We start from the raw sequence: 14,383 nt of genomic DNA, 5'->3' as shown, positions 1-14,383 counted from the left end.
ATAAGTTAAAACAATAAAAATTCTCATACTTCTAAATATTATTCTTAATTTTAAATAGATAAAAATTAAATATAATATATTTAATATATTTTAAAACATATTCAATCACTATATTAAATTATATATATTTGTATAAAATATTTAACCTATATGTTTTAATTACACCCGTGCAACGCACGGGTAATTTACCTAGTTGTTATAAAATTAAGGTACGGCACATGGCATGTGCCAGAAAAGTGGCAACATATTACAGCCAGACCAACAACAAATTATAAAACAAAAAATGCCTCAGAGATCTTGGTGGTTAATATTCATCAATTGGGGTGATCCCATCAAGAGTAGCAAATATTTACTTACATCATCGGCACTAAAACAGTATTAATTCGTATTATTTGTTTAAAAATGAACATTGTGAAACTTCAAGAACTAAAATCAGAAATAGTGAAAAATTAAGAAAATAAAACAAATTGAAATCAAAACAGTCATTATTGTAGTCAGAAGTAGCTGATTATGAAATCATATATGAAATAAATCATATCAATCGTAATCCGTCAAATTTTCATCCTTCTACACCTAACTATACAATTATAGTAAATAAATGACAAAATAATTTCAATTAAAATAATGTATCAATTTTATCATAGGGAAAATCCTACTAAGGAAAGAAACCATAGAGATAAAGTTCTGAGTTGCACGCATATTTAATGCGTCCAACACAAACATTGATTTGGCCTAATTATAGATTCATTGACAGACAATAGATCATCAATGAAATTGCAATATTAGGCTTAAACAGAAAATTCAGTAAAAAAAATCGAAACTATAATATGAAAGAACTGAAAAATTCGAACAGATAAGGACTCAGAGTGTTGCTTTATGTGCTCAAAGATGAATCTTTCGACTCATCTCATACAAGAGGTGTCAGAATATAGCTATATTCATCATAGTCCCTGTTCAAACAAAAAAAAATTGAAATATTTGAAGAATTTTGAAAGAAAAATATAAGGAAGCTGATGCAGAGTTAGTGCGGCTTAGATCTAGAAATTGAGAGGGGAAGGGAATGCGATTTAGGGTTTGTTGATTTACAAAGAGACGTGTGGTTTTTATAGGCTTTTTTGTTGGAGTTATACGTTTGGGCTTTTATGGAACGATTGTTATTGTTGGGTGTTTGTTAATTGCACCAATGTTTCTTTATTAAAACCCCCCATACTTCATTTAGTATTAAAAAGTTTTACCGTTTTACCGGTGACTATCTTAATGTCCAATGACTCGAAGCAATAATTTTTTTTAGGGTTTTGCTAATTTGTACTTTTTGTCCACATATTAAGCACATTACAAATAGATAAAAAAAAATTTGTTAAAATGAGATATTCTTAGTACGTTTAGGGTTGTTGTGTGTCTAAGACTAAATTCGAATTTAGGATATCTCATTAACTTGAAAAGGATTTTTTTATCATCTCATTTAAGTGCTCATAGATAATAATTAGACAAGGTTAGTTGAATAAATCGTGTTAAAAGTTTTAAAAAATTAAATGTATAAATTTCAAAACAATAAATAATTCATTAACATGTGCACTATTTTTTTATATGATAAGTATGATTGAATAATAATGGATAACATATGAGGTGAAGCGAATTAACCTATAAAGAATTTAAGCTTTATCGATAAATTAAAGAGTTTTCTTTTAGAAATTGAATATATTTTACACTATTCTCTGCATGTAAATTAAAGAGATGAATTTGAAGTATTCGATCAAAATTACAATTCAAAAAGTATAACAATAGTTTATGAATTTACTAATTTTTAAATAAATAATAACTAAAAATATGAGGAGAAAAGTTATAATTTATAGAAAATTGCTTTTGCGCAGGAGAAACCGGTTTCCAATTTTTAGGAAACTGGTTTCTTGAGTAAAAATTGAGATTTTTGCACTATTGGGAGTAGGGGTGGCAAAACGGGCCGTGGCCCGCCGGGCCGGCCCGCGCACCCGCCAAAAAATGGCGGGTTGAGTTGGGATTTTAGGCCCGCCACTCGTCAAAGTCCGCCCCGCCAAAACCCGCCGCCCGCCATACCCGCCCCGCCAAAGCCCGCCACCCGCCAAAACCCGCATCTCCTTCAAAACTCACTCTTTTTTTAGTTAATTCTAGTTATTGCAATTCTTGATGGTTTATTTTATACATTTATTTATAAATATATGTAATATTTTTTAAGTAAATTTGTTAAAAAGTTGTTTTTATAAAAAATTGTTTTAAAAAATAATTGAAAAGTTTAATTAAAACGTAAAAAAGTCTATTAATATATTAAAAAAATTAAAAATAAAAATAGGCGGGTAAGCCCGCCGCCCGCCATCTTGGCGGGGCAGGCATGACTTTTATGCCCATTTTACTTGGCGGGCATGCCCGCCCCGCTCTTTTTTTAGCGGGCATAAGGCGGGGCGGGCGGCCCGTTTTGCCACCCCTAACTGGGAGTGCAGAAACCGGTTTCCAGTTTTGAGAAAACTGGTTTCCTGAGTCTAACAGAAATATTTCTAAAACTTGAAAAATTCACAACTTTCAAACCGTAACTCCGTTTAGGTCCCCGTTCGAAGCGTTAGAAAACTAACGAGATATTATTTTCAATAAAAATGTTTCATGTTTTGGAAATAAACTTAAATAGTGTGTGAGTGTGATTAGTTGTTGTGGCATCGGTGTATTTCGTCGGTGTTTGTACCTTTGTTAAAACTTTGAAAATTCGTAACATGAGCTACGAATGTTCGATTGGCGCGCCGTTCGAATTGTTGGAAAGCTGGAAAATGTACTTTATTTTAAAATAATTCTAGTTCTAGAATTCCAATTATTCGATGCGGTGATGGTGTTTTGGCGTATTCGAGTTATGTCGCTTTTTGTTAAATACTTGAGGATGCCTCATGTGAATAATAATTTTGAATACTCTATTGGTACTGGTTATTACTGTTGATAATAATGATTTATCGTGATTTTGTATGAAATTACTATGTAATGTTTTGTGGATGACGATGCATTTGGCTTTGTTGTGGTCATGTTGTTACGCATTATACATTCATGGCATAAGAAGGACGTATGTCCAGTGATGTTATGACTGATGTCCCGTGTTAGCCTTAATCCCATTGTGCGGATTGAGTGTGTTTTATGTTGTGCTCCAGTTCTAAATGGGAATTGATCTTATGTTGGGGATCTTTGGAGGAAGATGACTATGTCATCAATGATGATGAATTTGTACCACTGCATGAGTCAGTGATGTTGCATTTCATGACCGTGTTTGCATATTGAGTGACACAAATGATGTTTTGATGATGTATGAACTGTAAAGAATTTTTTCAGTGATGTTGGGAATGAATAATTAAATGATGATATTGTTGTTGGTAATTACTATATTTATTTCGTATACTTTTTATAATGATTGTAATTACTCACCCTTTCTGTTTGAATGTTGCCTCCACGTGGGTAACGCGTAGGTGATCAGGATTAGTGTAGGAAGCTTAGAGGATAGCTTTGACGTGTGTTTTATTTGCTTTCAGTAGAATAAAGGGAGTCTTGCTCTGATATGTAACATCGAGGTTGGGGTCGTTTGATTTTGAGAACCTTGTGTTCCTTGAAATTTTATGAGATTTTCCTGTTAATTGTATGATTTTCCTGTTAATTGTATGGTTTCCGTTTGGCTTTGGATTTTGAGAATGTTGTTGGAAAATATTGTAACTTGAGTTCTGTGACTCTGTTTGATACACGATTTAAAGTGTTGGAAAGTTAATAATATTGATGCCTTAAGAGGTTGAATGTGAAGTAATAATAATTATAATTATTTAGTAATACATTGATCGTCGTAAATGCCTTAATTATTGTTATGGAAGTTGCTTACATGAAAGTTGCAATTGTCGATTATTCTTGGTTTTGTTAGTTGTTGGTTATAGTGAGCTACTGGTTTGGACTGTTTTGATGTTGTGTTGAGAATAAATGATGTGTTGTAATATATTAAGTATGTTATGATATATTGAGTATGTTAAGTTGTGATTAATTGTGACTGTATGGTAATCTGGAAAGTGGATTACGAGAGTTGTCAATGCTTTATGTTAGGATCATAATGGGGTATTAACACATTGATATTAATGATATGATCATGCATCATTGAGTTGTGTCAAGAGGCATGTTCGCTAGTTTAGAGAGGGGACTAGTGGCTTGTCCCAAGCTCAGATAGGGGGCTTGGAGCTCATAGAAAGGACTTATGGGTTAAGAAAAGGGACCTGGTTCATGAGAGAACCAAATATTGAGTTGGTACCACATACATATGTTTCGAGTTGCATTACATAAATAAATTGTATGCATAATATCGATTTGTGTGTGATTGTTGAGTTGTGTATGAGAATGGGTCGTGTGATGTTGTATGAAATTATCTGTAGAGTATGTATGTGTTTTATATCCTACCTTGAAGTATATACCGCTTACTTTATTAATGTGATTTCTCACCCCCTTTGTTATTATCGTAGTTTGTGATCCTCTTTGGAGTACAAATAAGCAAGTAACTGAGTAACTGCTCAGAGCTGGAGGATGGCGAGAGGTTATTTTTCTTTTAGTTTTGTTTTGTGTTTTAGTTTACCTGTTCGGATTTGGAATACTCGGCAGGATGAACAGTTGTTTTCCTTTATTTGCATATGTTATTTAGAGAGTCGAATGTTATACTCTCGTGGCTGTGATAACTATGTGGTTTTGAGAAGCTCTTGCCATATTTTATTCGAGTTTAATAGAGTATTTATGAGACTTGTATGATTTTGCATAACATATTTACCTTTTTAATTCTGTTGCGATCATACCCTAAGTGAAGGTGAGCATGAGATGACATGTGTTGTATGCTTTAAATTTTGAATTAATGTGTTACATGACAGGTTGTGCTTTGTGATGTGTGTGACATCCTAATATGTTGAGCAATTTTACTTTGTTTTCTAATGTATTATTGAGTGGGGAAATTTGGGGTGTACAAAATTAGACATGCATAAACGCCATGACCTATTTAATACATGAATATAATGACTACATTTATCCTTCAACTAAGACTTTTAGCTACATCTACTTATCGTAGTTGTATCCGTAATCACATGAAGTTTAGCTTGAAAGTTTATTTTCCTTATTACTTGAGTAGTGCTTCCGCCTTCAAACTCCCTCTACTATTTTTTGGTTGTTGACCAATGCAAACCTACTCCAATTCTATAAATGGGTTCGCCAACAAAGTTGATATGGAATTTCAAGGATGGGAACTCTAATTCAAGATGTCGGAAGTACCCATCTTTGCTAAACTAAGTATTTGTTGGATCTACTCCCAATATGATATTGTCAACAATGATGTGTATTCAAGTTTGTTGCAAAAAACATCATATTGCTAATGTAATATATTTTCCAAAAGAAGGAAAAACCATACATGGCCATAAAGAGCAAAGTCCTGATAACATGGAAGTTATGATTTAAAGAGGAAAATCTTCAACACTAAGTAGGGAAGTCTTTCGTTCACTGATTATTTTGGAGTTCTCAATGGTTTTTGGATTGAGTGGGTTCAATATCAGAATTTGAAGATGGAGTACAACAAGGATATTTCCACCTTGAATACTGTTGTATACTGGGATGGGATCTTTGATTTCTTAGCATGCCTTAATCTTGAATTTGACCCTATTCAGGTGTAGATTTTAGGCAAGGAAAAATTTCCTGATCTTAATGAATTTTTTATATTATTCGTAGCGAGGAGACCCGTCGTCAAGTTATGCTTCATGAACAGTCTCAGGATGTGTCAACATTAGTAGCTAGCAAATAAGTAAGACAAGGACCACCACCATCATCATCCAAGAATGAAGGACAGAAAAACACTTAGAAAGGGGGGGATTGAATAAGTGTGTCTAAAAAACTTAGAAGATAAAAACAATCAACACAATGATTTTTATCCTGGTTCGTTGTTAACCAAACTACTCCAGTCCACCCCTGACAAAGTGATTTACCTCAACTGAGGATTTAATCCACTAATCCAACTAATTACAATGGTTATCCACTTAGAAACACTCTAAGTCTTCTAGAGTATCCTGATCACAACTTGATCACTCTAGGAATCCTTTTACAATCAATGTAAAATAAAGTTTACAAGAGTTTGAATGCTTCTAATAAAGCTGTAATCACAACTGTGATATTTCTCTTAAGTTCTAAACTTAACACTCACTAAATATTACAAAGAGTTTGTGAGGTTGAAGATGAAGTTCGTAAGCTTTTGAATTTGACAGCGTTTCTGTATATTTTGCGCAAGTGTTGTTTTTTCAGCTTCTGATGAGAACTTCTATTTATAGGCGCTGAGAGAAAATGGCCGTTGGGATGCATTTAATGCTTTGCGTGAATAGTACAATGCGGCATTTAATGTTTCACACTTTTGTCAACTACCTCGAGCCTTGCTTTTGCTGCTTTTACTGACTTTGCCTTTTGTAGCTTCTAACGTTCCTTTTGTCAGTCAGAGATTAGACGTTTCAGCCTTTCATCTTGTACTTTCTTTCTGGACTCATATTTGTAGATAACAACGTTTGAATATCAGAGCCACCAACTTTGGTGCAATGCATCTTCTGTCTTCTGACTTTGAAGAGCTTGAGCATGATACCATCAGAACTTCAGAGCTGATTCTTCTGACTTCCATTCTTCTGATGCTTTCCGGTTCATGTTCTGATTCTGCATGACCATCTTCTGATGTCTTGCCAGAGCATGTTCTAATGAAGCCATCCAGAACTTTCTGAGTCAGTTGCTTCTGAGCGCTGATTTGTGCATACTCTTTATATATTTCCTGAAATGGAAAATGCAAAGGATTAGAGTACCACATTATCTTATACAAAATTCATATATAATGTTATCATCAAAACACATAATATTGATCAGAACATTTCTTGTTCTAACAATCTCCCCCTTTTTTATGATGACAAAAACATATATAATTGATATGAATTTGTATCCAGAATATCAGATGAACAGAGACAATTACACAGATATAACATAAGCATATAATCAGAGTGTGTGAATATGTCTCCCCCTGAGATTAACAATCTCCCCCTGAAATTAATACTAGAAGAATTTATAAATAAAAGACTTCCCTGAGTATTTTTCCATTTCAGTTGAGACTTTCACTTTGAATAGAACTTCAGAACATTCAGAGCTTCTCTTCAGAGCTTCCATTTGGGCAGCTTCAGAGCTTTGAATTTCTCTTTGTGATCACTTGTATCAGAGCTCTTATGTCTTCAGTCTTTTATGTTTTTGATCCATCAGAACTTTGAGACTTCGTGCATTAGAGCTTCTGGGTTTGATCACAGCATTTCTTGCTTCTGGACTTGAAGCTTCAGAGCATTCAGCTTGCTTCAAATCTTTAAGAGTTTTAGAATTGCTTTTCCCCATGTATTTGCTTCTCATGTTGAGCTTTATCCAGAATGTCACATCCCTGCAAAAACTATCAAAGATAGAAAACTTGCAATATAATTGTTAGGAATGTTGAGACTTAAGTCCAGCAACTAATATAATAAATCAATTCAATTATCACATTTCTCCCCCTTTTTGTCATAACATCAAAAAGCATAAAAGATTCAGATGAAAAGACACACAGAGTGAAGAAAGAAAAAGATAATATTTCATTGATTAGAATCAGAAGATAATACAGAAGCAGATGCAAGAAAAACAGATGCAGAAACAAAGAAAACAAACTAAGACAAAAGACAGACTTCTACTGGGTAAACCTAGAGGCTAAGGCGGCCAGAAGGTTCTTAATCTCAGAAGTATCCGCAACTTGCTTCTTAGTAGCTTCTTCTTGAGTCTTCATCCAAGATCTGATCTCAGCATTTGTGTCATCTTGCTTATCTAGACGACTAGCCAAGGTTGCTTGATTCTGTTGGAGCACCTTCATAGTGTTCATTAGAACAGAAACAAAAGAACCAGTAGAAGCAGTATCAAAGTTGTTATCCAGAACAGGATGATTTGCATCAGCTTCAACCATTAGAACATCTTCATGATTTTCCTCAACAGGAATATCTTCAGCAGGATGCTCTAGGCCTTGAAGAATTTCAACCAGATTCTCTGGAGGAGTTGGAGTCTCAGGTTCTGGAGGATACTCCACTTCTGGGTATACCATTTCAGGAGCCTTTTCTGAAGGGTTCTCCCTGAACCAGTTAAACAAAGCCTGAAAATCTCCAGTTAGAACTTTGTATGGATGTGGCTTCCACACAACAATTGCCAGAGGATTTTCTTCTACTAGCTCATCAACAAAAGGTTTCTCTTCCAAAGGCTTCCAGCTGGTGATGGGATGGTAGTATCTTCCATCATCATACTCCAACAAGAATCCAGAAGGACCAGGAGCAGCAGTTAAACACTCTTTCTGAAGATCCAGAAAGTCAGCCTGAACTTCCCTTCTAAAAGCTCTCCAGAGCTTCCCAGCAGCTACATGATCCATCTTGGAGTCATGAGCAATCTTCAGAGCATCTAACCCTGTTCGTACCTTATACTTTAATAATTCAAAACACATATCAACAGAGGGTTCCAGAGGGTTGCTTCTGAAATGGGTGATAGGGGAGTCTAGGTTAAGAATAAAGTAAGGTTCGGGTTCTCTAGAGAACAAAGCTGAGGTGGTAGAAGAGAATAGAGAGGATGAAGAATCTGCTGTGGAGGTGGTTGAAGGACCAATTAATGGTGAGATTACAGAAGGAATGGAGGTAGTTGAGAAGATATTTTTAGAAGGAATTAGTGGAAAAACAACATTTAGAGGTTGGGGGTCAAGAGTTGGTTCAGAATGAAGTGGACGGCTTCTTTTAGTGGTGGTGGAAGAGGATGGAAGATCAGAAGGTGGAGGTCTTTTCTGAGAGGGTAGGTCAGAGGTAGAATGTAAACTGAAGGAGTCTACATTATCAACATCTTCTAAGAGCTTCTGAAGCTCTTCAGAAGTTCTAGGAACTTTGAGGGACTCTGTTGATACGTATTCAGAACTATTGGCAGGTACAGAGTCATAGATAACAATACCTGAAGGTTTCTTCTGTTTCTTGACTTTCTTAGCATCAGGACCTTCTTCTGTGACCTTTCTCTTTAGCTTCTTCTGTTTCTTCTTCTTATCCTTTTTCTTTAACTCATCCAGGGAGGGAAGAGTCCTTCCACGAATCCAAGCAGAATCAACATCAGATTGTTCTCTAACACAGGATTCCAGATAGCGTTTAACTGATTTTGATAGTTCTTCTTTGAACATTTGAGAGAAACCAACAACTGGAGTTCTTCTGGTCAGAATATCAGGAAACACCTTTGGAGTGGTGGTCACCTTTTCAATCAACTGCATCCTTCTCAAAGACTGAGCAGTTAGAATACTCCCACGAACAACAGTCAGATATTGAGAAGAGTCAGCCGCTCTTAGAGTATCTATCAGACCACTCTCAATCAGAATATCAGATATCATTCTTCCAAAGGGAATAGTATTCTTCTTAAGCTTGGGATACTTCAGACGTTCTTCTTCCCTTGATTCTTCAACATTAGTCTTCAGATGTTGAAATAGAATATGAGGAAGGTTGACTCTCATACCTTTTCCAATGCAGAACAAAGTGAATTTCTGATCTTGACTGATGTAGGTTGCAGAGTTTGTTGATTTCCTGTGATAAAAAGATCCCAAAATGATCTTTGCCCAAACTCTGTAGGAGGGCTTCAAATCTGTAGTGTAACACCTCATACATATATGTCTAGAATAATATGTAGTGATGCTATAACGGGTACAAGAAACATACATAAGCAGTAAAGACAAGAAATTAAAATCATATACAATTCAAGTTTCCAAATAAGAGGTATACGATCGACTTGTCTTCAACAATGCACAGCAGAAAGATAACGTCTGACGAGGTCTTCCTGTCATTTGCTTGTCCACAGTCTTCAAAGCCATCCTTCCAGCAATCCGTCTACTTCTAACCTGTTCCTGAAAAATATTAAGAGGATTGGGGTGAGATTACTAAATCTCAGTGAGTTCCCCTATCTTATGGGTTTGCTCAGTTCTACAAGATGCATGCAATCAAACGGATCCTCCGTGGATCCAGGGTTTTCCTCACGGTCTGGTACAAATACACAACAAGGGTACACCGCCATTGGAAGTCCCATAACCATCCAATGAGGCAATAACAACAAACAAAAATCGGTTCATCGCCATCACAAGCAAGTATGCAGACCCGTAGCCGTGTACGAGGAATCCAGAAGTGGTAACAACCAATCTACTTAGGCTGCACACACACCCTCGGTGAGTAACCTCGTCAAGAAGACTCGCACAAGGCCCATCGCTAGATGAAACAGACAGATCCTATGTGGCATTCCATCCGTGACGAGTTACAGCGGTGACATTGCCTACACAGCGTCACGGCCTCATCATCATCCATACGTAATATGGTATCCACAAGTGCGACAACGCCTAATTGACTGTACAAGCCCATCAGGTTAGGAGCCTAGTGGTGTAGCCTATGTGGCACCACTAGAGGTGAGTTATCCAAGTGATATCGCCTAATTGGCATCACAACTCCACCATACCAAGCATGCCAAGTGTATTCTCCAAGTGAGACATGCCATAAAGACTCTCACAGGCACACTCGCAATGGCAGCTCTGGTGTGTTATCATACCAAGCACGCCAGGTGTATTCTCCAGGTGAGACACGCCATAAAGACTCTCACAAGCACACTCGTAATGGTATTATCGGAAACTAGTCCATACACAATAGTGCCTTACCACCTAGTAGTGGCCCACTTCGATTCTAGCATACCACACGCATAACAAGCGTCGAAACATACAATGCAAACAATCCGAATGTTTAACCGAAACATTGGACATCAATAATTATCCATAATCCACCACATAAATGTACTTCATTGGTATAGTCATAGAGTAATCATGCATTAATCTTCAATAGTTAAAAATATATGTTTTTAACTAACAATTTCATGACAATTCTCAATCCAAAACAAGAGGCTTTCAGTTCCCGATTCGGAACGAAACTGCATTAAAGGGGGAAAAGTATAAATTTTGCATCAGGCCAGTTCGCTACGCGAACTGCCAGCGAAGCCCCGATTTGCTACAGCGAGCAGTAGCGAGCTCCAGCGAGTAAATCAACTCAACCCCCATACTTATTCGCTATTAGTTCGCTACAGCGAACCATTTGCTACAGCGAGCCAAAGTTCGCTACAGCGAAGTTCTCAACTCAAGGAAAAGCTAGAATTTCTATAGTTCGTCTAAAATCCTAAAATACGACCAAGGGTTCAATACTCAGTTTAGGATGACATTATACAATCTAATAGTTAAGGTAACATCCTGGTCTAAGTTCAACACAAGGGTAACATCTTATTGACATATACTCAAGGCTAATCGTGCTTATTCTAAAACCAAGCAACACCTAATCATGTTCCATAATTTATATCTGCATCAAAAGCATGTTATCTAAGCAATATCGCATAAAGCACTGAAAGACTTTTCCAACGCTTCTGACGGTGCTCCGTTTCGAGTTGTAGAACTCAAGTTATGGCTGTTTTAATGAAAACACAATTATGTAGTTTGCAGGCATTCGCTGCAGCGAACACAGAGTTTGCTGTAGCGAACCTGACAGTACAGAACACGGATTTTGGGTTCTAACAGCCATTCTTTGCATTCCAATCCACCTCGATCAAATCCTAACATGTATCAACATATCAGGATATGCAAGGACTTCAAAAGAACACATTTTGTACTAATTGATCAAGCATGCAACAACAATCATCCAAACACTGACACATTCAAGCATGGTCTCACTAACCCATTCAACATGTAATTAATCCCCATTCTTACCCCAGTTATATCTAATGGAACTCACCTGACTTAAATGGAGATTAGAAAGGCAAGCTTGCTGCATTAGAACTCCCATCAAGGCCATAGCTCTTCTTCCATCATCACCAAATCCGTAGCACACCCCTATCCACTTCCAGCAATAATGCTCCATGTTCAAACATGTTTTTATCCATGATAAAGAACATGCAAGAGGCGATCCATATATGCAAATTGTAGAGAAATTTGTAAGCTTTCCAACAAGACCAGAATCAGCTCAATCGGAGTTACGAGTGAAGAGTTATTACCTGTTTAGTGAGGGTTGTACCATAGTTGCGAAAATGAAGATAATGATCAAGACTTCTTCCTTTTCTCTCTTGCCCCCAAGCTCTTCCTCTCTACTTCTCAAATTCTGAAATTATGCAGCCAAACATTCCTTAAGTCACTCATACTTAAGGTGGAAATGGCCATATTACCCTTCAACCATGCAATATTTACTGGTTTGCCATTTGGTCCAATACTAACTATGTCTTTACATTCCCAACTAACCTTTATTCCCATGCTTAGAGAAATTGAGATGTTACATGTAGTGTGAGGAGAGCCTTTTCCAAAAGTAAACAACTCTGAGTCAACTTTATCCCAATCAGTTCTACCAGGGAGAGCACCAGTGATTCCACCCATACCTTCAAGACTGTATAGTTTCCTTATCAGTTTCTCAAAGACAACCACTTCATGACCTAGCACGAAGGAGATGATAGTAGTTGGAGTAACAGTGGCATGAGTCCAGAATTCCTTAACCAAGAGAGGGTAAACTGGTCCAATTAAATGTTCAAAGAAGTTTGCCCATCCTTGTACCAACATTCCAGTTTTTATTTTGAAATCATGGGCTAGAAGATTTTCAAAATCCACCGTAGTTTCACAGAGAACTTCCAGTTCGTCGTAAGGAATCAAACACGTCTTTAATGGAGTAGTTACAAATTTCTTTTGTTGTTCTTGTTTTGAAGAAGAAACCTTGCGTTGAACATTTGATGAAGAAGCCATTGAATCACAACTGAGATTACTGAGTTACGTAACTTTAGGGTTTATGAAAAGAGAGAAAAGGAGGCAAAACATGCAGACACAATGAACAGTGAAGATGAATGGAAAGAGACGAAATGATAGAGAGATGCGTTTATATAGGCACGGACTTGAAATAATATGTAATAAGATTCTTAATGAGAAAGATTACAGAAATTGAATCAATTTGGATTTAATGTTGAATGACGTTAGGAGAAAACGTGAGATTTGAAATGATTTGCACAGTTGCCTAGGACGGCGTCTCATCAACTGCACACATGTTTGTCCCTTCAGAATGAACACGTGTTCATCATCTGGAATAGCTGGTGACAGCTGTATTGCTTTAACAGAAATTCTGAATCAACTTAGACACATGAAACGTTAGCAATAACAGAATCAGAATATCTAAATGATCAACAATTCCAGAACATCTGATAAGAAAATAAATGAACATTTCAAATCTAATCCATATATCAGATCTTCTCATCCTTTCATTCTGGGCATAAATCCATACTGATATTCTTCAGAATGAACTTAAACTTATCTTCAGCAAGGGGTTTTGCGAAGATATCAGCCCACTGATGTTCTGTATCCACAAAGTTTAAAGAAAGAACACCCTTCTGAACATAGTCCCTAATGAAGTGATGTTTAATCTCAATATGTTTAGCTTTGGAATGTAAGATAGGATTCTTAGATAAACAAATAGTAGAAGTATTATCACAGAATATAGGAATGTTACTCTCATATATTTGATAATCTTCTAGCTGACTTTTCATCCAGAGCATCTGGGTACTACATCCAGCAGCAGCAACATATTCTGCTTCTGTTGTAGAGAGGGCAATTGTGGCTTGTTTCTTGCTGTACCAAGAGATCAGATGACTTCCCAGAAACTGACAGCTTCTAGAAGTACTTTTCCTTTCAACTCTATCTCCAGCGTAATCAGCATCACAATATCCTACTAAGTTGTATTCTTCAGATCTTCTGTAGACTAAACCAACATTAGTAGTACCTTTCAGATACCTCAGAATTCTCTTAACAGCAGTTAAGTGAGATTCTCTAGGATCTGATTAAAATCTAGTACACAGGCATACACTGAATAAAATATCAGGTCTAGAAGTAGTAAGATATAAAAGAGATCCAATCATACCTCTGTAGATCTTCTGATCAACCTTCTTACTTACCTCATCCTTACCTAATACACACGTTGGATGCATAGGAGTTTTTGCTTCTTTGCTTTCTGAAAGATTAAACTTCTTCAGAAGTTCTTTCACATACTTGGTCTGATGAACATAAGTTCCTTCAGAAGTTTGATTGATCTGGATCCCAAGTAAATACTTGAGTTCTCCCATCATGCTCATTTCAAACTCTGCTTGCATAGACTTAGCAAACTCCTTTCCAAGTGTAGCATTAGATGTTCCAAATACAATATCATCAACATAAATTTGGCAAATTAAAATATCCTTTTTAAAGGTTTTACAGAAGAGAGTTGTATCCACTTGTCCTCTAGTGAAA

The 14,383-nt window shown here is 36.5% G+C and overlaps 3 non-coding genes across 3 annotated transcripts; all 3 read right to left on the bottom strand.

Annotated features, from left to right (window-relative positions):
• Positions 1 to 284: 284 nt before the first annotated feature.
• Positions 285 to 367, bottom strand: LOC131615279 (small nucleolar RNA SNORD24). Its single transcript, XR_009287703.1, has one exon. It is a non-coding gene; the product is annotated as a small nucleolar RNA SNORD24 (small nucleolar RNA).
• A 122-nt stretch (positions 368 to 489) lies between these two features.
• On the bottom strand, positions 490 to 572 carry LOC131615406 (small nucleolar RNA R12). The gene has a single exon (XR_009287820.1). It is a non-coding gene; the product is annotated as a small nucleolar RNA R12 (small nucleolar RNA).
• Positions 573 to 858: 286 nt separating this feature from the next.
• LOC131615413 (small nucleolar RNA snoR1) lies at positions 859 to 949 on the bottom strand. The gene has a single exon (XR_009287826.1). It is a non-coding gene; the product is annotated as a small nucleolar RNA snoR1 (small nucleolar RNA).
• Between the last annotated feature and the right edge of the window lie 13,434 nt (positions 950 to 14,383).

The sequence above is a fragment of the Vicia villosa genome, linkage group LG6 (genome assembly GCF_029867415.1).
Source record: "Vicia villosa cultivar HV-30 ecotype Madison, WI linkage group LG6, Vvil1.0, whole genome shotgun sequence".
NCBI lineage: Eukaryota > Viridiplantae > Streptophyta > Magnoliopsida > Fabales > Fabaceae > Vicia > Vicia villosa.
This window is presented reverse-complemented; position numbering and strand designations above follow the sequence as displayed.